This window comes from Mus caroli, chromosome 5 (assembly GCF_900094665.2).
Source record: "Mus caroli chromosome 5, CAROLI_EIJ_v1.1, whole genome shotgun sequence".
In the NCBI taxonomy this organism is placed as follows: Eukaryota; Metazoa; Chordata; class Mammalia; order Rodentia; family Muridae; genus Mus; species Mus caroli.
This window is the reverse complement of record NC_034574.1, coordinates 23,427,636-23,451,634: the sequence shown is the minus strand read 5'-3', so window position 1 is coordinate 23,451,634 and position 23,999 is coordinate 23,427,636. Positions and strand designations below refer to the sequence as shown.

General features: G+C 44.5%; 1 long non-coding RNA gene across 1 annotated transcript in view; it reads right to left on the bottom strand.

The window, feature by feature from the left end:
• The window catches only part of LOC110294613, a 444,128-nt gene that overhangs the window by 74,666 nt on the left and 345,463 nt on the right, over positions 1-23,999 (bottom strand). Inside the window, exon 4 of the long non-coding RNA XR_002377956.1 lies at positions 9,818-9,902. This is a non-coding gene — a long non-coding RNA (uncharacterized LOC110294613). The remainder of the gene's footprint in view (positions 1-9,817; positions 9,903-23,999) is intronic.

Genomic DNA, 23,999 nt, shown 5'->3' with positions numbered 1-23,999 from the left:
CATGGTGGCTCACAACCATCCGTAACAAGATCTGACTCCCTCTTCTGGAGTGTCTGAAGACAGCTACAGTGTATTTACATATAATAAATAAATAAATCTTTAAAAAAAAGACTTTGGATTCATGCATTTTGCATGTAAGAAGGACTGCATTTTGAGGGATCCAGGAAAGAATGCTGTAGCTTGAAGTTTAGGTGCTGAAATCTGGTCCCCAGTATGCTGATACTAAGAGATGGGGCATCTGAGAAACGTGTAGGCCACAGGGTGGGGCTCTCATGCATGAGGTTGGTGGCCTTATGAAAGGATACAGTGTGTATTTGTTCCCTTTGTTCTTAAACCTTAGACTCTAGTCTCTCTTCCTTCCTGGATCCCATCTGCTGCATCTCCCCTTAGATATGCATGGCCTTTCCATGCTGGTCACAGGCAGATGCCCCTGTAAGACTCCCCACGCTCTATCCACATCCTGATCTACTTACCATTTCTCCAGCTGCCGCCGATATATGCCCGTTCTCACTTCTGTAACACTTCAGAGATGCTTCCCCCAGCCACCAACATGCCAGCCCTGTCCCACTCTACCACCTTCTTATCCCAGTCTAATTAGCTATCCATTTTTCTACCATCCCAGAAAAGTTTCACCAAAAGTCTCCAAGGGTTCCACTCCAGTAAGTCCCCTGGTCAACAATGGAGTCCCTTCCTCCATGACAAAGTCTCCTTGATGGGCCCTTTTTATATTTTGGAACCTAAAAATCTTGTGTAGGGCTGTCTTTGGTGCAGTTTTCTGCACCTTCATGCTCTCAGAGATTCTACTGAGGTTTAGCTCTGCTCCTGTATATGTTGAATCTCATCCTGAGCCCACACATTTACTGGTGTCAAGGCCACTCATTGTCTGGATTCCTCGTCCCTGTACCAATGGCTTGCTCTGAAATTCTGATACAGCAAAAACTTGAGCCCTGCCCCTCTGCTACTCTCCTCTTTCTACTTCTCCACCAACCACCAACTCTGAGCATGGGCCTGAGAAACATAAAGAACACAGTGCATCCTACTGGTCCTGCTGGGGCTCAAGGAAGACCTATGCACCAGCATTGCCAATGATGAAATTATTTTTGGTAGAGGCAGTGCAGGGCCCAGACATCTCCACTTTTCAGGTCCCATCTTGGAGCCATTCTTGACTTCTGCCCTTTCTGTTGCATCTGGATCACTTGCAGATATCGCAGGCTCCATCTTCAGAGCCTCTGTCTGTCTTTCAGCAGCTCGAGTCTCAGCAGACGTTGTTGTGTGTGCCCATTCTTTTGCTCCTGACTTGTTCTCTTGGGATAAGCTCATGTTTATTGGGCTCTTGTTTTCCAAGGTCTGATGTGAAGTTAGGCTCCTTTGATTCTTCAGAAGCTGGGATCCAACTGAACATAGGGAAGCTTAAAGCAAGATCTCAATTTGAGGTGCCATGGACCACTAGGTCATGTGTTTTCCTAACCACTTCACCTGAAGACCTCCAGTGAGGACTTCCTAGGGAGATACTTTATAATCTACCCTCCATCCTTGCCTTGAACTTTGGACCCCCAAGAGGCCATGAGAGCAAATGTCAAGTCAATCTAGCTTGTCCAATCTCAAAAGGAAATTGACTTCTGTCTTATTCCTCTTCTCTGTCAGTACTGACAGGCATGTTCACTGACCCATCACTGCACCACTGCTAGATCCTGTGCAAGACCCTCTTCTGCTACTGTAGAACTGAGAGAAAGGTGTGTGTGTGTGCGTATTTTTCATAATATATATATATTCATAAAGATATATGAATGACATATTGTGTATACTGGTTGATTTTTACTTTTTACCTGTCAACTTGACAACCTAGAATCATCTAGGGAGCATATTAATGAGGAGTTATCTATATCAGGTTGGCCTGCCAGTGTGTCTGTTGGGGATTGTGTATAACTGATCTAGGACAGCTGGTTCTCAACCTCTGGGTCATGACCCCTGTGGTGGTTAAACGACCCTTCCACAAGGGTCCCATATCAGATATCCTGGATATCAGGTATTTAATATATTTACATTACTATTCATAACAGTAACAAATCACAGTTATGAAGTAGTGACAAGATAATTTTATAGTTAGGGGTCACCCCAACTTAAGGAGCTGTATTAAAGGGTTGCAGCATTAAGAAGGCTGAGATCCACTTATCTAGGAAGACTCGGGTCAGGGTGAGCATCAGCATTCTTTGGACCGAAGGCCCTGACCAATATATGAGAGATGAAAGCTAGCTGAGGGCAGGCAAGCAGGGTCATGCGTTTATTCCCTCTCTACTCCTGACTGAATATGCTGCTTTACATTCCTACCTTGACTTCTCTGCAACAGTGGACTCTATCCTGGAGTTCTAAGTCAAACAGATCCTATCTTTCCTAAGTTGTTTATCACAGCAACAGAAATGCAGCTAGAATCATGTATGTGTGCCAGTGTGTATGTGTGTGTGTGTGTGTGTGTGTAGTCAAAGAACAACCTTCGCTGCTATTTCTTACACACAACTCACCTTGGTTTTTGAAACAGAATCTATCATTAGACTGTAACTTATTGAGCGGGCTAAGCTTGCAGCTCCAGACATCTACCCATCTCTGCTTCCTTAGTGCAGGGGTTACCAATGCATGCCACCATACCTAGCTTTTTATATGTAGGTTCTAGGCATCAAACTTGGGTCCTCATATTTGCAAGGCAAACATTTTCCTGACTGATTCTCTCCCTCCCCTGTAGACCACTTTACAGGCTTTCCTGGATCCACATTGTCTTTACCTTGGGTCCTATATGACTCTCTCTCTCTCTCTCTCTCTCTCTCTCTCTCTCTCTCTCTCTCTCTCTCTCTCTCTCTTTCTCTCTCTCTCTGCCAAGATTTTCAACCTAAATTTATTCTTTGAGCAATATCTTGTTTCCTGCTTCTCCTCAGGCCTTTCTAGTGCCACCTGTGACCAGAATATGGCACTGCCCACATGGTTCCTGAGTTTGGTGAGGAAGGCTTTGTGACAGTTGAGGCACCAGATCCCACTCTGTATAGACATGGCACCACTACCTTACCTGGGGCTTCTGCAAACACATGACACATTTATTGTGCTGAATTTCTGAAGACAGAATGAAGGACTGTCAGACATCCCAGTTCAAATCACAGAAACACAGACCTCTGCCTGACAGACTCTGCCAATGGAAGCCAACATAAAAGGAAGACAAGGGAGTCACACATGACACCCTGGTGTTCCTAGCATTTGTAGGAAGACACAGCAGCCACACATGATACTCCTGATATCCCCAGATTTGTCACCTCATGGCATTGTCACATTTTTTCTGTGGCTTTGGGGGGAAGTTGAAGAGCAAAAAAGATAGATTACGTTTTTTTGTTTTGTTTTGTTTTTTCATAAAGAAAAAAACAGAGGGACGGAGAAAGCCCTACATGTTAAAAACAGAACACAGTGCAAAACTGTGTGTGTGTTTTCTGTGAGGGACTTGCCTCTGGTAATATGGGTCACACAGCCTACATTTTTGTAGAAGTGAGCCTCAAAGGCCGGCTCTGTTTAGACAACTCTTCAGGGATGATCAGCACTTGGCGAGTCTCCAGTGCCAAAACCTGGTAATGGGGTTGTTCAAGCCTTGTTGCCATGCTCCTTTGTGCTATTTTTAAGTAATTCCTCAGACAAGTTCACATATACCTTCCCAGTACCTTACCATGGTACTGGTACATTGGGTTCCTTACTCCCTGGCTGTTGGCTAAAGCTACCCTTGACTCTAGTCCTTGTGAACTTTCCCAACATGACAGCTCACTGTTCCGGCACACTGGCCACCAAGTCAACAAAAAGGAAATGTACCAACCTACTATCAGCCTGGCCTGTATGACAAGGTCCCTGAAGTGAGAGCCTGGCAGCTTTGCCATGCTTTATTTCTTCCAGCAGGTCACTGGGTGTTGCAGTAACTCAGAGCAGAGATCCACAAACGTGGCCCATGGAGGTACATGTGTGAAATCCTCTGCCACCATGAACCATGTGCACTTTGTCCTCTAGGAAGATGGCAGCCCTGTCAGCTCTGCTCTTCAGCAGCTCCTTCTGCACCCAGCACAGGTGGGCAGCAGCCCCATCCTACAAGACTCTTCTGCCCGGAAGCAATTAAGACAAGAAAACAAGCCCAGGAGCTTCGGGCAAGCTGGGAACACTCATTCACCATCGGAGGCTCTGCAGGCCTCCAGATGAACGTTGGGGCCTTAGCACCTGGCTGCGCATTGTGTGCGCCCCCATAATCCCTATAAAGACTCGTATCTTTAATTATGAAGCCACAGAAACTCTTAAAATGTGAGATGAGGTGGAGATAATTAATGACTTCACACACCCGCTCATTTGCCCCTGAAATCATTGGCCAGCAGTCGCCAAGTGGTCCTGCAGGCTTCAGACTGCCTGTTCATCTTGCCTAGGCTGGGAACCTCTGCTTTTCCACCTGCTCCTTGCCTATATGGAGCCTCAGTCCCTGATCTCACTGGAAAAGGCATTGGAGTGACTTTGGAGGGACATTGTCACTGCTGAGCTGGCAGTCAAAAATGCGTCCAGGAATGGAAGTGAGTGCATGCTCTTGCCATGCATTGCCAAGGGTAAAGGTCAAAGGTCAGGGCTTTTCAGAGAGCCTCACAACCAGAAAATAGCACAAAAGTTTTTTTTTCAAATAGACAGTAACTTGCTTCAGCCATTTGGAGTATTATTAGTGAAAACTTTAGTTCAGTGGTTCTCAACATTACTAACACTGTGACCCTTTAATGCAGTTGTGGTGGCCCCCAACCATAAAATTATTTCCATTGTTACTTTGTAAGTGTAATTTTGTTAGTTATGAATCATAATATAAATGTTTGATATGTAGAATTGTCTTAGGAGACCCCCGTGAAAGGGTTGTTTGATCCCACTCATGTGGTCACAATCCATAGGTTGAGAACCAATGTTCTAGCCTCTTCCTTACCTATCAAGAGAGTATGAGATGGTGTGTGAGACTATGTGTATTGAGAGGGGTGTGTGAAGAGATGAGTGTGTGTCTGTGGGAATGTGTATGGGTATATATGAGAAAGAGGGTGTGGAGGGATGTGCATGTGTAAGTCTATGAGTACAGAGGGAGTTTGTGTAGGTAGTGTGTGTGTGTGTGTGTGTGTGTGTGTGTGTGTGAATGTGCCTTATGAATCCATGAAAGAACATGTCTGTGAGTGTACAGGGAGTATGTGTGAGTGTGTGTAAGAGAGGGAGATGTGTGGAAAGGAGTTTGAGCTTGGGGTCTATAGGAGAGTGCACAAGGAAGGATATATGTGTTGGTGAGCTTACAGGAGAGTGAGGGTGTGAGTGCAAGAGAATACATATGTGTGTGACTCTGAGAGTTGGGAAGGAGTGTGTGTCTATGAGGCAGTGTAGAAGGGAGCAAATGTGATTGTACAAGAGAGTATATGTGTTCCTGAGAGCAAGTGAATACAGAGGGTAGTGTAAGGGAGTGAGTGTGTGTCTGAGAGTGTGCAAGGGAGTGTGTGTGAGGAAGGGAAACAGTGTGTAAAAGAGTGAGTGTGTGTGAAGGAGAGTGTACAGGAAGTGTAGGGGCTGGAGTGGGTGTGTGTGTCCTTGACAGTGTACAAAAAAGAGTGTGTATAAGAGAGCGAGAGAGGGGATGAGTGTGTGTGTGTGTATGTGGGGGGGGGAGTATATAAATGTAAATATATGAAAGAGTATGTGTGTGTGAGAGAGAGAGAGAGAGACCAAAAGAAAAACATATATAGAGAGACAGACAGCTGATTTCTCAGCTAATGGAAACACCCAAGAAAAAGGGGATGCAGGGGAGAGGGGCACAAGGGAAGAAAGCAGACTGAATAGAGAAGCACAGGAACTGGATCTGGCAAGCTCTGCTCAAAACCACCCAACAGAATCCTGCAGGTGCTCAGCTGCTGACACCATGGGCTCACACAGTCCCTCTAGAATTAGCTGCTGGGAGTTGACATGGCTTCAGATTAGACAGCCAGGGCAAGACAGTGAGCATGCCACTGCTACAGTTAAAAACAGATGCAGCAATAGGAGGAAAAGTCCAGCCGAACCACAACCTCCTGCTCAGCCTCCCAAGTGCTATGATTTTGTCCCACCATATCTAGGTAGCTGCTGAGGTGAATGGAGCCTTAAACTTGGTACTTGGAAGTCAAGAAAGTTTGAAGGCCTCACTTGAATAACAAGTGAGCACGTAGTATTTTAGTAACCGTGTTTCTGGCAAGATATGAGGGCCCTGGGCACTTCCTATGGACTGTTCCTTAACTCTCTGTGGTTGTTGACTGACCAGCCAAGCTCTGATCTTCAGACTGTAACTTCGAGTTTTTAATGTGCCTTGGGTTATAGTCCTGCTCAGACTTTCATTCTGGCTTCAAAAAGTCATATCACAGCTTGCCCCATTGTCCCTTTCCAATAGTTAAACTGGTAGTCATGCTCCTGGGATTTAAATATTTAGTATAGGTCACGTAGCTTTGTTTGGCTGCAATAATACCAACAGTCTGAACCGTCAGGAGCTGAACAGATCCTGCTATCCTTTCACTTCAAGACAGTGGCTCTCAGCACATTACTCCTGGACAGGCAGAGAGGGGTCCCCATAGCAGGTCGCATGGCTTTCTTTCTGCTCACACTTGCTATGCTACAATCAAGATGAGGTGTGTATCAAAGACTGATCTAGAACCATCCACATGCTCCTAGGACATACTCACCATGCACTCTGAGCAGGGGAGGTGATGTTGCTCTTGAAGTGGAAGTGAGGTAGAGTCTGTTCATGGCTGTCTTCAAAGCCGAAGCATCAGCTGTGTGCAAGCTAGAGATGATAAGACTTCCAGGAGAGTCTAGTAATCAGGAAACTTCACATCATAGGCAAGGCTGTTATTTGGACATAGTGTTGGGCTTGGGGCTGGCTCTTCTCTGAGTGAGCGTTAAAAAGGGTCATTAAAAAGGGTGTAGGGGTCAGTGAGGATTCCATGACCCAGGACAGCAGACTGGGTGGTGCTTAGAAGCAAGAATCTCTTGTCTCCTGGTCTTAGCAGAAGAAAACCCAAAGTCAAGGTGTCATAGAGATGGCTCCTTTGAGGCCTCCCTCCTTGACTTGAGTCTTCACTTGCATGGGTGGTCTTCTGTGTGTGTCTGGATTCTTCCTGCTTGTAAGGTCAGTAGTCAGGTTGGATTCAGACCCACCAGCTTCCCTCTTTCCAAATGTTGTTATATCAGCTTCCTGGGAGTTAGGCCTGCAGTATGGAAATTCAGAGTAGGGGTTAGGCTCAGCTCTGCCCATAACACCAGGATTTGTCAAATTGAGTAATTTTTTACAGGAGGGAGAAGTGGTGTTTGTGGAACAGCAAGCAGCAGGGAAGATAAAAGCAGGACCAGCCACCCATAATGAGCCTTGCTGCCTAGCAAGCATAGCTATCCTACTTTGAGGCAGAACCAACCCCACAGCAACTAAGGAGGGGTTGAGCCTGGGCCTCTGATAAGGAGGGAAGGTTTCCTTTTGCAACCAAGGCATCTTTCAGAGGAAAGCTTAATAAATAGGTTCAACACAGTTTAATGCCCATTTATGAAAACATACTAAAACAAAAATTAAAGGTAAAACATTTATTATATCAACGTGTAATCTGTTTACCATGGAGACTAATGACAGTCTTCAACCCTGTCATTTTTTAGGCCAAAGTCAATATGAACATTAAAGAGGGAGGAAAATGATCAATCCAGGTGTTTCCTCCCATGGTATGAGCTCTGCACGACCCGTGCTCTGCAGGACTAAAGGTGTTTTGAGAATGCCCAGCTGGGACTCCAAGTCTGCTGGATGAGTTAGATGATCTGAGGAACCCAGAGAGATCTCAGATGTGCTAGAACCTGTTACATCCCACCCTCTTCTGATACAAACATGATTTTAAAATACTGATGTGTCAACAGCTTACAGCTTCAACAGCTATGTAACTCTGAAGAAAAAAAATGCATGTCCAGCATATGGATGGACAGAAGCTATCTACCCTGAGTAAGCCTGAATCCCTGTCACTCATGACATCACATCACTCATTTGAAATCTGAAGCTTATTTGTCAAGTACAGTTGCTCAAGTATATGTGTATCATGCTGTGGGTATGTGTACTTCTCACATAGAGTGTATATCTGAGTGTATCACTACATACAATTGCAGAGACCTCCTGAGAGAGAGAGAGAGAGAGAGAGAGAGAGAGAGAGAGAGAGAGAGAGAGGATTCTAGATTTTCTTGGCCTCATTTCTCCTGTAACTGAGATGACAGGGATTGAAATGTCAAAGCTTGATCTCAGGAGCTGGTCTTGGTGCACACATCACCTGCCTGTTTTGACAGATTCACACTGTTAATAGTGATTAATGGAGAAAGAACAGGATTGAAGTGTCTTGCTTTTACCCAATCCTCTGAGGCTAACAACCCCAGCACGTGACAGGTTTGATGTGTGGCTCACTGAGAATGAACACAGATCCTAATACTGCAGGGGCATGATGTCAGGTCCTGCCTGGTCGCTAAGCAGGCTGCAGATCCCACATTCTGCCTAGGTGGGAGGCAGCTGAGCTGCAGGTTCAGCACTGGAGATGAGTGGAAACAGAATGGAGGAGAAGAAAGAAGTCTACAGGAGAATAAGCAGGAAACAGGAGGTGGCCAGGAAAGAAACTCTTAAGAACAAGAAAGCAGGTGACAGGAGCAGTTGGAAGTCAACTGAATACTGCAAGGGAGAACAGAGCTGTAATGCAAATGTGGTCACAGCAAGTATTTTCTGTAGACATACATTGGGCACATGTGCCTTTGTAGCCAACCCCTCTGAGACCCTTGTCCACCCGATATATACTTGCTTTCTCCTCAGCCAGAACTCTTGACTGTCCACTGCAGAGCTTGCACACTCTGGAGACTGATACATCCTGAGAGCATTGTTTCTTCAGTTATCTTTACTTCTCACTTGCTGAACATCGTTTCAGTTCCAGTTAAGGCCATAAAACATAGGCAGAAAGAATCCAAGAACACTATCGTGTTCCACTGGCCACCCCTACCCTGACAGAAGCTATAACTGGTTATGAAGGAAGCCCAGAGGGGCACCACATCTTGTAACTTGGGGCAATGGTGGACCCACCAGATGCCTGGCATAGTCTTAGAGACACACATGTGTATGCTCAGAAGGATGCTCAAAGAAGAAGCTAAAAGACCTCATCATCCACCACATGAACATCACAAAGCTCCAGACTCCCAGAGTCACTAAGAAACAGACTGTACTGACCACTCTGTGTTCCTAGAAGGACTGAGTTAGGTAAAGTACTGTCAGTCTAACTCAGTGTTGCTCAGTACATAGCTACTGAAAGCTGAGAGTTTTAAAAGTCTGATATAAAATCAGGGACTATTGAGCTTCTACTAACTCTGCCTTTCTAACACATACCTGACATTGTAGACTACTTATCAAATATGCAAATGATGCAAAATTGGCAATCACATATTTAATTCAGTCTCAACAAGATTTTAAGAGCTTTAAAGACTGCTATGCCTTTATGCACAAATTCTACTTTAAGCAGTTTATATTGAGGGAATAATAAGTGCCTTATGAAGCTAAGTGTTTGATGCACATTGATATGTGTCTATAAAAGGGGCAAAGGTGGTCTCTAGGTCCAACAGCAAAAGAGATGAGTTAAAAATATCACGTCTTGTTTCTGGAACAAAGCAAGACATTCTGTGATGACGCTTGAGAGAAGGGGAAAACATAGACACCATAGTGTTGAGAGAACAGTTCTTGTATGAGCTATTGAGACTGGAGTACTTTGATTTTTACCTTTTGGATTTCCTATTATAAACAGAGGGCTGTACACTGCAGTGGGAAGAGCTGGAGAGAGCAACTGGGCCCAAGAATCCTGGTTCTGTAAAGAAAGAAAACAAGAAGAAAATCGTTTGTAAAAATTATCTTCCAAGAGATTTGACTTTACAGCCCATGACTTCAACATAAGTTATCAAGGAGACATTGTAAAAATTTTAAGTCTGTTCTCTTCTACTTGTTCTGTATAACCCTGTCTGTTGAGGAGTTATCTCAGAGTCTGCCTGCTCTCTGGTACCACCTTGAGAAGGGCACTGATGGGGTTGATTGTGATGGTAGAGGGGCATGCTGAAAAGAAGGCCCATGGAGCACCAAACATCTTACATAAAACTCCAGTGGGAGGCAAAGTACCATGGGGCAGTTTGCTCAGCATCCCAGGAGCAGCTGGTGCTCACCCATCAGTGAGAAGGGCTTGACCATTCTCCTGAAGGTGTGTGGTTCCTTTCTACACCTTTCTCACAGCATCAATTAGTACCTAGACCCCTCATCATCTTTACCACATCAAATAGCTGTCTGCATTATCCCAGCTCACTTACTTCCTGTCTTCCCAGATTAGCCAGTGGCAGCTTAACTACAGATACATGGCAGACAAAGGTTGTATGGAGCCACCAGCACTAGAAACCACATTGAAGGCTCCAATCACTCATGGTCAGATGACCCTGGGTTAAGTCTGCTTTGAATGAATGATCAGAAAAATGCATGTTCTCTTCTTGTTGATGAAATACATTGTAATGGTAACTATATGCCAGTTGTTTATCTTTGTGTCTATATGGTGTGTATATTGGGGGGATGCTGGTCCTCTCCTTCCACCGTGTTTGAGACAGTGTCTCTTTTTTGCTACTATATACTCCAGGCTATCTGGCCTTATGATATTCTGGGGATTTTCTGTTTCCAAATTCCATCTCCCCATAGGGACAATGAGATATGGCCACTAAACAGGTCTGACCTTCTGTGGGTTCTGGATGTCCATACACAGAATACCATACCTGCCCTGCAAGTGCCTTACCCACTGAAACATATCTTCACTCCCTCTTTTTTTTCCAGTTTACTCAGTGATGAAGCCACTGGTACTGGTAAGTGGGCTGCAGCCCACTTAGAGCCCACTCAAATAAATGACCTATATTCATGCAGGTAGCATAATTAAGTGTTGTAGGTCTCACACACACAAACAAAACCTACACACACTGTGAAATTATAAAATAATGAATTGATTTTTCTGTCATGCTCATCCTGACAAAATTGGATAGTAGCCAAGATAGCATCCTCCATTTCACATCTGAATTCAATACCATCAAAACAGGATCATTTTCTATCAAGTAAAAACAGAAAATTTACAAGCAGCAAGAGACATTGTGGGGCCTCTTGGAAGACTTTATATACCCCCAAGTCCTCACCTCATTCTCTTCTGATCATATATCTCCATGTTTCAGACCTTCACCCCTGAAGATGACAGCTCAAACTCTGCCAGGTCCTCCCTCATTCTCTCCTTCATCCCAACTTATTTGTCCTGCATTATCAAGGCCCCTTCAGTAATGATTCTTGATGCATTAATCAGCTCTGTGTACCTAGATGCATACAGCATTGAATCCTCACCGACTTGCTGCTATTTGCTGCTCTGTGTACTAGGCTAGTTCATCCTGGGGACTTCTGAGGATGCTCCTGTCCTGGGCTCAGATTATAGACATGGCTACCATGTCTGTCTTTAAATGAATTTTAAAGATCAAAATCAAGGTCCTCATGCTTACACAGCAAATGTTTTGTTTATTTTTCACAATGTCATGTATGTGTGTACGCAATATATGAAACACATGATCAAAGGTTTCCTGGCCTCATGGGCTAAATGGTGGAGACTAAATTTTATAAGCAACAAGTTCATAAGGAACATTTTCAGGGAGTTTTCTCTCCATATGAAATCTCACATAGGAAAGAGCTCAGATGCAGGCATGAGGTCACCAAAGCAGCCAGCCCCTCATCAGATTCTCCTTCCAATAGGACAGACATTTGTTGAACTAGGACATATGAAACTCTAGGGGACCTTCATTCTGTCTATGAGGTAGGGGTACAGGCAACATCCATCTAAGGCTCCACTCCTCTGTTTAAGAGGCTTCCTAGATTGGGAGAAACTCAGAAGGTGATGCAGGGCATGTGGTTTATGCAACAGAGTCAGGCAGGGTAGAGCAGCCCCAGCACCCAGCTCTGAAGCCCTTCTGCAAGGAAAAATGAATATTCACACCATGAGGAATAAATAAAGACTAAAAATAGCCTTGTGTCAGTTCAGGACAGGATTTGCACACCAAATGAGCAAGAAAAATGTTTGGTGCTTGGAGTGTCTTAGACCTGAAGTTGGGTTTAGAAGTGAGGACAGTGAACTGTCTGACTGCTTTCTATGTAGCACTGATGACAAGAAATGAGAGATCTTGGACCTGTTCCCATTCAAGCAACTGGCAGGGGGACATGGCCAAAGCCAGGGCTTCTCTCTCTTATCTGTCTTCAGTGAGCTATGAGTGCCATAGGGACACAGTCTAGACCACTTGCTTCCTTTGGGAAGTGCTCAGGAGCATAGCCATAATATCCAAGTAACTGTGGGATCACCTAGACAAAAAGCCTTCCTATATCTATTTTAGCTTTAATGTGAGAATGTTTCTTAATCTCTAATTTCTCTGTGGGGCTTAACACAAAATGGTAACTGACCCTATATTTATTGACAGACATTTCTGAATGGCACAGTTAGCTGAGTGAGAGAGGCCAAGAGGAATTTTAGTGCAAATGGCTTCTTACTGTCATAGCCTAGGGATGAACTAAATAGGAAGATGCTGAAGTATATGGTCTAAGTCAACAAGTATACCCTGCTTAAAAGAGAGTACGATACCAGGGATTCTCTGGGTGTTGGTCCTAGCTCAAGCAGACACTCAACAAGCCTCCTTCCTCTCACTCAGGCCATGCCTGGCCAGCACCTCAAAGACCACAAAGGGCATTCCCCTGAAAACCATGGTCACTGGTGGTCTTTCTCTGCTCTTGGAAAGGGCTCTTGACTGCAGCAGGAAGGCCATGCTCCCTTGTTTGCTGATCTTATGTGTGAATCTTCCTTCCATGGCCAATGTATCACTTCTAGGAAAGAGTCATGGTTCTACATGTTAAATTACCATGTAATTCATACTTTCTTAAGCATCCTGCAAGGTCTTTGATTTTGGAGATACTGGTCAACCAGGTGAGCCACTCCCTAGACCCATGCCTTCATATATTATCTGAACAAAGTTCTGAGCCAAGTTTAGTTACTAAAACTGACTCTGACTCTGCTTGAGAAAATGTTTACCATGCAAAGGAATGAGGTACAAATGAGCATCACCAACAGTGATAACAATGACAGCCCAAACCCACATCACAGCTTCACAGACCTGAGGAAAAGGGAGGAGGAGGGAGACAGGGAGAGGCTTCAAGTGTGTGTACACACACCCACATGCACACGTATGTGAAGGTCAGTCATCAGCCTTGAGTGTTCTTCCTCAAGAGCTATTTACCTTGTTTTTCACAACAGAGTTTCCCACTGGCCTGAAGCTTGCCATGTAAAATGGGATATCTGGCCAGTGCGCCCTGGGAATATGCCTCTCTTCACTTCCCCAGTGCTGAGATTACAACCATTCCACAGATGCTCTATTTACTGTGGCATTTTACCTGTCTGCCCATGAGGATATTTCTGTACCACTTGGCTGTGACTTCTCCCCACTGACTGCCCATAAAATGACACAGTATAGGAGTCAGAGACCATGTCAGTGATCCAGAGAACAGACTCTGAAGCACCTTAGGCAGCTCTCATTCTCCTACCACTCACAAACTTCAGTACCCATAGCCATGCCCTCTCGTAGCATCAACTTCCTTCCTCCCGTGTAGCAGGAGGGTGCGAGCCACAATCTAGCAGGATTGTGTAAGGATTACAGAGGGGGCAAAGTGGACTTTCACAGTCCTAGAGAGGCTGACACCACTTTGTTATCATGGAGAAACCCAGTTACCATTCATAATAGAACAAGCTAATTCTGGTGTTGACTAAAGGTGACTATTTCAAGATGGATTAGTTAATGCTAAATCACAGATAACCTTCATGCTCCCTTTTAGAGGAGGAAGGAATCACTGTCCTCACAGTTCCAGGTCACAGTCCATTATTGCAGGGGGCAGTCATGACGGCAGGAGCTTGAGACAGCTGTGATGTGGTATCACATCCACAGTCCAGAGCAGAAGTAGATGCCTGGTTGTACTCACTTCACTTTTTCATTCGTCCAGGACCCACGCCCAAGGGATGATGCCACTCACTTTTAGCCTGACTCTTCCCATATAGGCCAATATAATTAAAAATAATTGCCCACAGACATGGCCACAGGCCAACCTAATCTAGACAATTCCTCAGTGAGATTCTCTCTGGGCCATTCTGTATTGTGTCAAGTTGGTACAGCTAACCTCCACACTTTCACCTCTTGTCAACTCACACAGACATAGCACATTAGGCCGTAGCCTTCCATCCCTTTTCCCCCAAACCTCACATTTAGCTCATAATATGAGAATACACTCTGTTGAACTTTAAATGTCCAAAGTCCCTTAACTGTTAGATGTCCACTTTAAAAAAAATATATACTTCTAATATATAATGGCATAGAATAACTATTCTCATTTTAAAGGAAGGACAAGAGTTTAGCAAATAAGCAAATGCATTTCAACAAAATCAAAATAATTAGAGAAATAATTCCTGTAGCTCCATGTCCAGTATGGCACTGTTGATGATATCAACTGGACTCCAAAAGGCATAGTTGGCTCATTCTGCCAGATCTGCTACCTGAAGCAATGCAGTTTCTCTCTTAGCCTTAGGCCAGCTCCACCTCACTCCACTCCACATAGTGGCTCTTCTTGGCAGACATCCCACAGTCCCAGCATCTCCAATTGACACTGAGGCTTCACCTTCATAGCTTTATGCAGTTGTGCCTCGGGGGCCCCTTTCTGGGGATATCAGCCCTCTTCAATCTTGAATCTTTGTACCTTCAAAACCAGGACCATTTGGACAATGCTTATGATGTGGCTACATTCTATTGCTAGCTCAAGAGGTGGTCTGGTCTCTGTGGACTACTGCTTCTATGTGCTGACCCTTGAGGAATGGTTTCCCAGCCAGATCCTACCCTAACCCCAGGAGCAGGAAACTCCCCAAGCTTAGGTTTTTGTACTTTAAATAAATTTAGATGCACACAAGCGCAGCCTCTGATAGGTAAGGTTCTGTTCTCTGGATAGCTTTCCTATTGCTCCAGTGTAGCACAGGCGGTTTCTCTTCAGTGGTGCTGACCTATTTAACAACTACAGCTGCTTTCTCAACACTAGGCTAAGTGTTCCCCCATCATAAAGTTTTCTCTTCCCAACAATCCAGCCCATCACCTCTCCATTCAGCTTCTCTTGGGTTCTTAGGATCTGGGCAGAATGAAGCTACATAAGGAGTTTTGAAGGTGCTTCTCCATACAATGCCACCATTACCTGTGCATCTCTCATCTCTAAAGCAACAGGTCTCAAGAATAAGCAAGCACGAAGCTCTGCCTCACTCTTGAAATTGCATAGAAATGTCAAACTCACAGCAGATACTCCATTGGTCCACATGGAGATACTGAGGGAGGCTGGTAGATAGCAACCTTCTTCCATCTATGCTGGTCTTGCTCAGCTATTGACAGTGATCATGAGAAAACATGTGGCTTCTTGTCCTCTGTCTGGTGAGCACAGATAGAGCTTGGCTAAGATAAAGCATAGGACACTTGTTATGGAACCATCTGTGTGTCTGTCCTCATTTCTTGATTACACTGGGCAAAATACAACTCTCAGAGAAGTTTATGCACCATGCATGGTACAGCTGGAGTCACCAGGAATTCAGCTGAGTCAAATATACATGGTTCTGAGGCTGTAGGTTTTGCTATGTTTTAGATATTAGAGATTTTCCATTGTTATTAACTCATTCTTCCATTCAAATTGCTGCTACCTCACAAACAACTGTCATTGATGACTAGACCAAAGTTCCTGAGAATCAGAGAAATACCAGACTTATCAGAGCGCTTGAACATCCTAACAAAGAGGGGCAATTAACCTCCATAGTCATCCTTCCTCAGCATAAAGGGCTCAGGAAACCATCACTTTCCTGGGATGCCATCAGTACGATTTCCCAAAGAAAGGGAAAGGATTGAGTCTTTGGGGTTTTTTGGTTGTTTGGTTGGTTTTGAAGGTGATGTGATTTTGCTTTATTGGATACACAACCCCTGACATTTATAGTTATGAAACAATCTTAAGATCACCGCCCCATGTGCTCCTTAAAGCATTACCCTCATGCACTCAATCCAGCAATCCGCTTATATTAACATGATAAGTAATTCTCAGCTCATCAGCCAATATTCATGATAGTTTTGTTTCATAAAACTATATGTAAGAAGAAAGAAGTATAAGGAAATATAAAAAGGTTTCAGCAAAATATTTCCATATCTAGTCATGACCTTCCTGGTTTTCTCAGTCGTCAATAGTTGATCATCTTGAGAAGGGCATTGTAGCACTTCCATTTGTCTGGGATATAAAAGAGCTGGAGAGATGGCTCAGCCGTTAAAGGCTAGGCTCACAACCAAAAATATAAGAACTGAGTCTTAATGTCCTTGGAAACATCCTGGTTACTCACGAGTTAACTGACAGGTCCCATAAATAAATTATGGATGCGTTTTTAGAGCACTTTGCTCACAACGAGAATGGCAGAGACTATCACACGGCTGTCAGGTCCCATTAAAGCCAGCGACTCACCATGCTCTGTGGGGAGAATAGACAAACTCTACTGTTTGTCCCGTATTAAAACATATTTTACTGATTGGTGGATTGGAAAGGAAATACACTCACACCCGTGTTCTCATCTCAGAAGTGCTGCTTGGCTGATGACTCGTTCCTCTCAAACCGTGTGTGCCTCAGTCAGGAACATATTTCATGGACATAAATATCGTCCATTAGGGCCTTTAAAAGTGAAGATAATATCATTTTTAATGTGGATTCCATTATGGAAAAAGCTGTCCAGGATGGGGTTCTGTCTCTGCACCATCTGCTCATCTTGGCTGGATCCTCTGCCGCTCCTAATGTAGAGGGAGGCCCCACCCCTTGGAGCCCTAACCTTCAGGTCCCTCACTGTGGGAGCCAGGCTATGTGTTTGGGCAGTTGCGCAAAGGAAGTGATTTAGGACATTACAGGCCAAGAAGAGGAAGGAAAAATCAATACCTATCTTCGTCAGATGGGAGCCTTGTCACCAAGGCTAAGCACTAGACTGCCTTCCCCTGGTCTTTCACCTCTCTATTGTGAGTCCTCCAGAAAACACCCACAGCCCAGTCAGAGCAGCATACAACCTGGGCTTAAGTGAGTGGAACCTCAAGAACACAGACTTCCCCCAGAATCTCTGATGCTCAGAACCACATACTCCCTTTTATCTTCCATGCCTCACTTGGTTCTTGCACAAGCTTCCAAATTCATCACCCAGCACTCACTTTGTACCCAGCACCCAATACCCACTATGTGCCAGGCATTAGTGCTCTCCATCCTCCATTCTACCCTCCTCCAAGCCAAAGCTTTGATATTAGAAATTGTACTTTTCTCCAGCTATCTTCCATTGCATGTATCAACTGACTTGTGATAGGAATAAGTCTTTAAGACCCTCAAAAAGGAGATGGAATTTCTATGTGTCTTTCACAGCCTATAACCCTTTCATCTGTCTTCCATGGTACAGCAGAATTTGTGGGGTTTTGAACTTTCCTCCCAATGCCACTCTGTGGGGAAAGCTATCCTGAATAGCATAACATCAGGTCCGAGGTAGAGACAAAGGGAAGCAATCGTGCCAAAGGTTATTTAGACCAGAGGGATCTGTGGGAGTTTGAGAGTCTAGGCATCTCCTGGTCAAGGTCAAGGATCAATTGTATAAACACATGCATCAATACCATGAGAGTCCTCTGGAAACTTGGAAGTATGGCTCAGTTGGTTGAGTCCTTGGTTAGCTAACATGTAGTCCTGGTTCAACTCTCTACACAACTTAAACTGGGTGTTGGTACACACCTGTAAATTCATCACTCTTGGAGGCAGAGGCAGAAGGATCAGAATTTCAAGCTCATTCTTGGCTACAGAGCAAGGCTGAGGGAAGCTCACCTGCACTACCCGAGACCTTGTCTCAAAATAATAACAAAGATAAAACTGGAAGAGTCTGACAACAAATATTGGGTGCCAGATTCCAAATGTCTACTTACTTCCTCCTCAGATGGCAAGAGCAATGGCTTGATTCAAAGGATGGAGGCAGGAGCATGGGTCAGAACCTCAAATCCTGGATCTCAAGTCATCCCAGATTTGATATCTTCATTCACAGTCATAAAAACACCTACAACATGGGCAACAGAATCTGGAAGCCTAGCTCAAGGACTCAGAAGGTGAGCTCGGCACCACCCTTTTCATGTGGTTTCTTTCCTGTGGAAGTCTCTTCCACAGAAAGCAAGAGGGTTGATTCCAAGAACACGGAGACAGTGATCTGCAGCAGAGAATTTTATTTCTCCTTTGATTTGGGCCTTTCCCCAGAGATGAGTTATCTCCCAAGGGCAATTTCCTTTGGGTACAGGCCAAAGCAGAGAAAGCAGGATCTTTGTTGGTCTTTTGTTGGCCTAGAGGTGAAGTTGAAAGTGCAGAGACTCCTGTCCGTGTTTTGGGGATTCTGGAAAATCCCATTGACCTTGCTGAAGCTCCTTTAGTTAACCCCAAAAGGGTCTCACCAGAAGACAATAAAGGGCCTGGGAATATAATTGGGTTAAAATGTTTCCCACAGGTGCCTTGCTAATCATTGTGACTTACTGGGGCTTCTTGGGACAACCAGGAATTAAGGTCGCTTGTGAGCTGTCTGTAAAGCTCTGTAATTAAAGGTCAGTTCCTTTGATCAATCTGATTGCTATCACCTCTATCCATGGATGGTGGTACCTGGGTGTTAGCCTTGGATTCTGAGAGCCACAGAAGCACATTTTAACTGGTTAAAAAGTAGAGAAAATAAAAATATGCTGTCCAAAAGAGAGACAAATGCAGGCCATTTCAGCAGCCACTCATGGAATGCTTGTCTCAATGGCACTGTTGGTCAGAGCTGTATTCTGTTCCTATGCAATTAACTGACAAGTTTGCAGGAGAGAGTCACACTGCTCTGTCTCTGCCTGAGAAACAGGTGTGCCTGGAAGAATACCTGGGAAACCTATGTGCAACCATACGTACAGTCCATGCTTGGCCCCAAACACACAGCACATGCTTCGTGATGCTGTCCCCAGAGCAGCACAGCTTTGCCACTGATGAATAAAATGGTCTCATATTATGACTCCTGGGGAAAATGTCCCAATTCACATTACAACTGCCTTACCGCAGCTGAAGGGTGGGGTCTCAGATCTGGGTCTGGTCTCTCTGGTTGATGGCATTCTGCCAAACTCCAGCACAATCCTGCTGTAATCTGTGGTGACCTCTGGGGTCCATGGCAGTTTTTGGCAGCACTGGCCCACAATTTGTTTTTAATAGAAAGCAGAAAGAGGAACCACCATTCCCACTGTGTGAACAAAGACCCCAGCCAGCCCCACAGCTATAGTAGGGTTGCCTGGCACATGCATCCTCCACCCTTCACTCTGTTTGACCATTTCTGCATGCCTGCCTTGGTAGTGACCCAGCATTAGTTCCTGTGGTATCCGGTTACTGGTACTTTCATCTTTAGAGGTCAATGGTGTTTGTCTATTCCTTGAACATGTTAGGATGATAGAAACTTCCAGAGAACCCCATATCCCACTCCTCACCCCACTTCTATTTACAAATGCAATTAGTATTTGTCTTTTCTCATCAGTGAACTCATCACCCCTGTCACCTCTGGTTACATTCATGGTTTAGTGGCAGAGCCTAATTCACTAGGTATGCATTATACAGCCTGTGACAAAACAACTCTATGGACCTCTGAAGCCTTCAGAAACTGGAGGCTTGTTGTAGGAACAAGAAGAAAAGGTACATTTTCCAGAAAATTTAACCCTACAGTTACCACCTTATCTTTTACCACTGTGGCTCATGTTACCAGAAATAGTTTAGAGGAGAGGTTCTGGGGTAGAATAACCCTATAAGGGGATGTCCCTGGATGGGGTGGCTCCATTGTTTAATGCAGATCTCATCTCCATGATCCTCATAAAGCTATTCTTAAAGGAGAGTCCCCACTCACTGACTGGAGAACTCTGTTTTTCTGGACATAAATATTCATGCCCAGGGTTCAGTGGGCAGTAAGTAGGGTACATTTATTTCCTTTAAGGTCCCAGGTGACTCTTCCAGAAAAGCCTCTAAGTTGGCTGTCTTTGGAGTCAGGCTATCCTCCATCCTGATGACAATGCAGAACATCAAGGTGGGGGCAGCCACATGCATGTGATGATAAACACTTACAGAATACAGGTTCCTACCATGCCAGGAGTTCCTCAGAGAAACATGGCAAATGCCAGGGATTAGTCAGCCTGCCCCTTGGCTTCATGTAGCCCTAAAGGCTGCTTAGCGATATTCCACCAGAGTGATAGCTGGCTCTAGGAAATCTCTTCCTTTTCAAGACCACCTTCATGTAGGAAGGATTTTGATATCAATTTTGCTACTTCAAAGTAGTGGTCGATTTATCTACTTCCACCCACAGGGTCTCCTCCCTCAGCTTTCCTAGCACAGAACAAAGGAAGAGAATCTGCAAACCAGAACAAAGGAAGATGATAATCTGCAAACACTACTGACCTCCAGAAAGTGAATTTAGAGGTTATAATGAAATCAGACCTATTGCCGCTTATTGCGTCTTTGCCTGATCTGACTAGGTCTTCCTCTTTCTGACTGCAACAGTAATCCACTTGCAAGACACTAAGCCTAAACCCACATAAGTGTGAGTTTGGAGGGCAGTGGGAGAGGGACCCCTCCTTTCTAGGGCTGTGAGCTTCGCTCCACATAAACACAAGTGGAAGACCACATGGGAGTCACCGTAGAGGCCACAGTCAGGCCTCCAGTCCTGAAACGGTGGCTGTCTCTGTGCTTGCCTCTGCCTTAACTCAAACCATTACCTTGTATTTAGGAAATGAAAGTAGACAAAAAAACCAAAAAACAAAAAAAAAAAAAACCCAAAAAACAAAAAAACCCAAAAAACAAAAACAAAAAAACCAAAAACCAAACAAAAACATAAACAACAACAACAACAACAAAAAAAACCTCTATAAGATACCTTGAAAAAAAAAAAAAGAAAAGATACCTTGAAAATGAGCACTCAAGTTGCAGCGCTCATGTTAGGGGAAAATGTTTGCTCAGGGCAAATTAATTGGGATGGAGTAAGTGGGTCTATCAGACATCATTCAATGCTGCCTCTTCTCTCTGGCTTATGTGATTGTGTGGTCCAACACAATGGATCTGTGTCAGTAACCCTTGTTTCCAAAGTTGATACAAAACTGGAGCCAGTGGCCACACAACAAGTATGTCTTTTATTTAACAAATGCTGACATATATCCTTGTACTTAATGTTTTAGAAAGAGATTCTCATGCAAGTGTGTCACAAGCTTTATAATATTATTCCTCACATCGCCCCTTTTCTCCCTCCACCTTCTCTTTGGTTTCCTGTCCGTTTTGTTTATACTTTTGTGACATTTATACATAACTAAGTTTAGGTGCTTATACATGCTCTAGTATCCACAAATGAGGGAGAATGTAGTATCTGTCACCCTGAGCCTCGGGCTTCATGTAATGATCTCTAGCTGCATTCACACCTGCTTGGTGACCTAGAAGACTGGGTTGGCCTTGAGATTGTTTTGATTTCTGTTCCTCTGAACCCTTCATTGGCACCTTAGGAAATAATTTTCTGCTGACCTCTTTATCCTCTGAGAATTTACATGACTCTTTATTAGTTTTTATCTGTGTAGTATTCAGAAGCTTAGGGACAATTTAAAATATGTTCTAGATGAACTGGGAAGCAGGGACTTCCCATTGCACACCAAAGAGGCTCATCAGGGACCTGCAGAGGGCCAGGGAGTGATGCTCTTATGTGGGTACTGCTTAGAAATGCAAGGGGGGACTTCTGGCAACAGAGAGGGTAATGTGAACTGACAGACCAGGCAGTTAACATACATGGCTCATTCTACTGGGAGACCCACTCAGGGTTGAATTCCACATGGATTGGGGCAACTTGCAGAAACACTGGGCTGCTCTACTGCAAAGGACTTCTAAGGTCAAGAAATATTAGGCAGATTAGCACTTATGCAGCAAAGGCCTTGCCTTTCAGGCTTGCATGTGCCAAGGTGTGTTTGTGGGCTCAGCCATTGGAAAAGAGTTGTGCTCTTTGTTTAATGCCAGATATGGGGCTGGTCCAGGTACAGTAGTAATCAGTCTCCTGGTTTTTGAGTGGTGGTTGGGCTCTAGTGCCTGAGACGGTACAGTGGCAGCACCTGGTGCTTGGCTGGAGGTTGGACTTTGGATCCCTAGGTTGAGGCCCTAGTTTGGTGACCTAACCTAACGTAGTCTTAGGAAGCTCTGACTTAGGTATTTTCCATTTTATAGGCTTCCTACATTTCCACTGTTTCTATAAATGAGGTATCTGGAAAACAATCATGTTTCGTTATTTCTATAGACACCAGACTTAAGCATCCTGGAAAGATACAAGCTTCTAGGTTTGGATCTATAAGCTTGCAGGATGGGGTAAGTGTTAGAATAAATTCATCTGTGAGATCCTAGGTACAAAGATGGTAAAGAACCTTCCAAGTCTGTAGGTCAGAGACCAGGAACCTACGCATGATGTCCAGCCTGGGTGTGAGACTATCCAGGTAGCCTGACCTATACTTCAGATATGTAGCTTCCCACAGGCAGCTCCACAGGTCTCAGGAAACCAAGAAGAGTTTTTAATCCCAGGGATCAAATTGGGAGACATTGAGGGGCATCTCACAGGCGGTGGGAAGACTAGCAGCGATGTTTTCCTTTCATGTGTGGAGGGTAAGTGATGCTGTGTGTCTCCCTTCCTGAGATGTTAGCAAAAGAGCCAGAGCCCCGAGAGTTTCACAGGGGAAAATAAAGACACAATTATAGACAGCCATAATCCCCATAAACAGTGATTTGATAAAATTACCAAGATACACAGATTGCCAACCCACTAGACTATTAAAGGCCTAGGGTTTTGAATAGAGTCAGACAATGGGACAGACTCAGACCATGAGGTAAATAGAAATGGTCATTTTCCTTCACACCCGCACATAAGGCAGCAAGTCCATGGGAACAGTGAGACAGGATAATGAAAACCATTCATTAAGGAAACACCCTTTATCAGGAGGCATGGGGAAGTGCACAGGGCGCCGCCTCCTGGAGAGATGGCTTGCCCCTAGTAGGTTCTGATAGAGGACACAGGATCCAGGTGACGCAGATCCTTTTCGTGAGCAGGGGTCAGAGGAAGTGGGATAGCCTGAAGAAATGGGATGTCTGCTCTGGGCAGGACTGTCTGGTAGTTGTAGAAATTTCTTCTCTGGGGACATAGAATCAAGGCCTGCTCCCATCTCCTACAGTGCCAACAACAAACCAAAGCATGATTTACTACATTTCATTCTGGGAAAGCGATGTATTCACAGGGCTTGCTTATGGATTGTGGGTAAGGGTTAACAGGCAAGAACGTGGAGTATCCAAGTAGTCATGGATGATGACTTCCTGTGACTGCATTGTTACTCTTCTCTAGTCTGTATGCTCTATTCCACCTCCAAGTCCACCAAGGCAATGAGAAGTTAGGGCAGAATTACATATGGATATCTGGGAAGAGTTGCCGGAACTTAAAGTGAGCATTCAATGACCCTTCCTCCCTCATCCTTCTGTGAGAAAATATTAATAGTCAACAAGCCCAGCTCTGATATCTTTTGAAAAACAAAAATGAGAGAGAAAGGAGGGGGAGGGGGACAGGGGAGGTGGAGGTGGAGGGAGAGGGAGAGGGAGAGGGAGAAGGGGAGGGGGAGGGAGAGGGAGAGGAGATAATATGCTAAAGGAGCAAGCACAAGCAGCAAGGTGGTGGAAGAAAGAGCAATCACTTGAGAAAAGTGGTTGAAATGAATAAAACTGTATTTCTTTCTATCAACTATAAAGA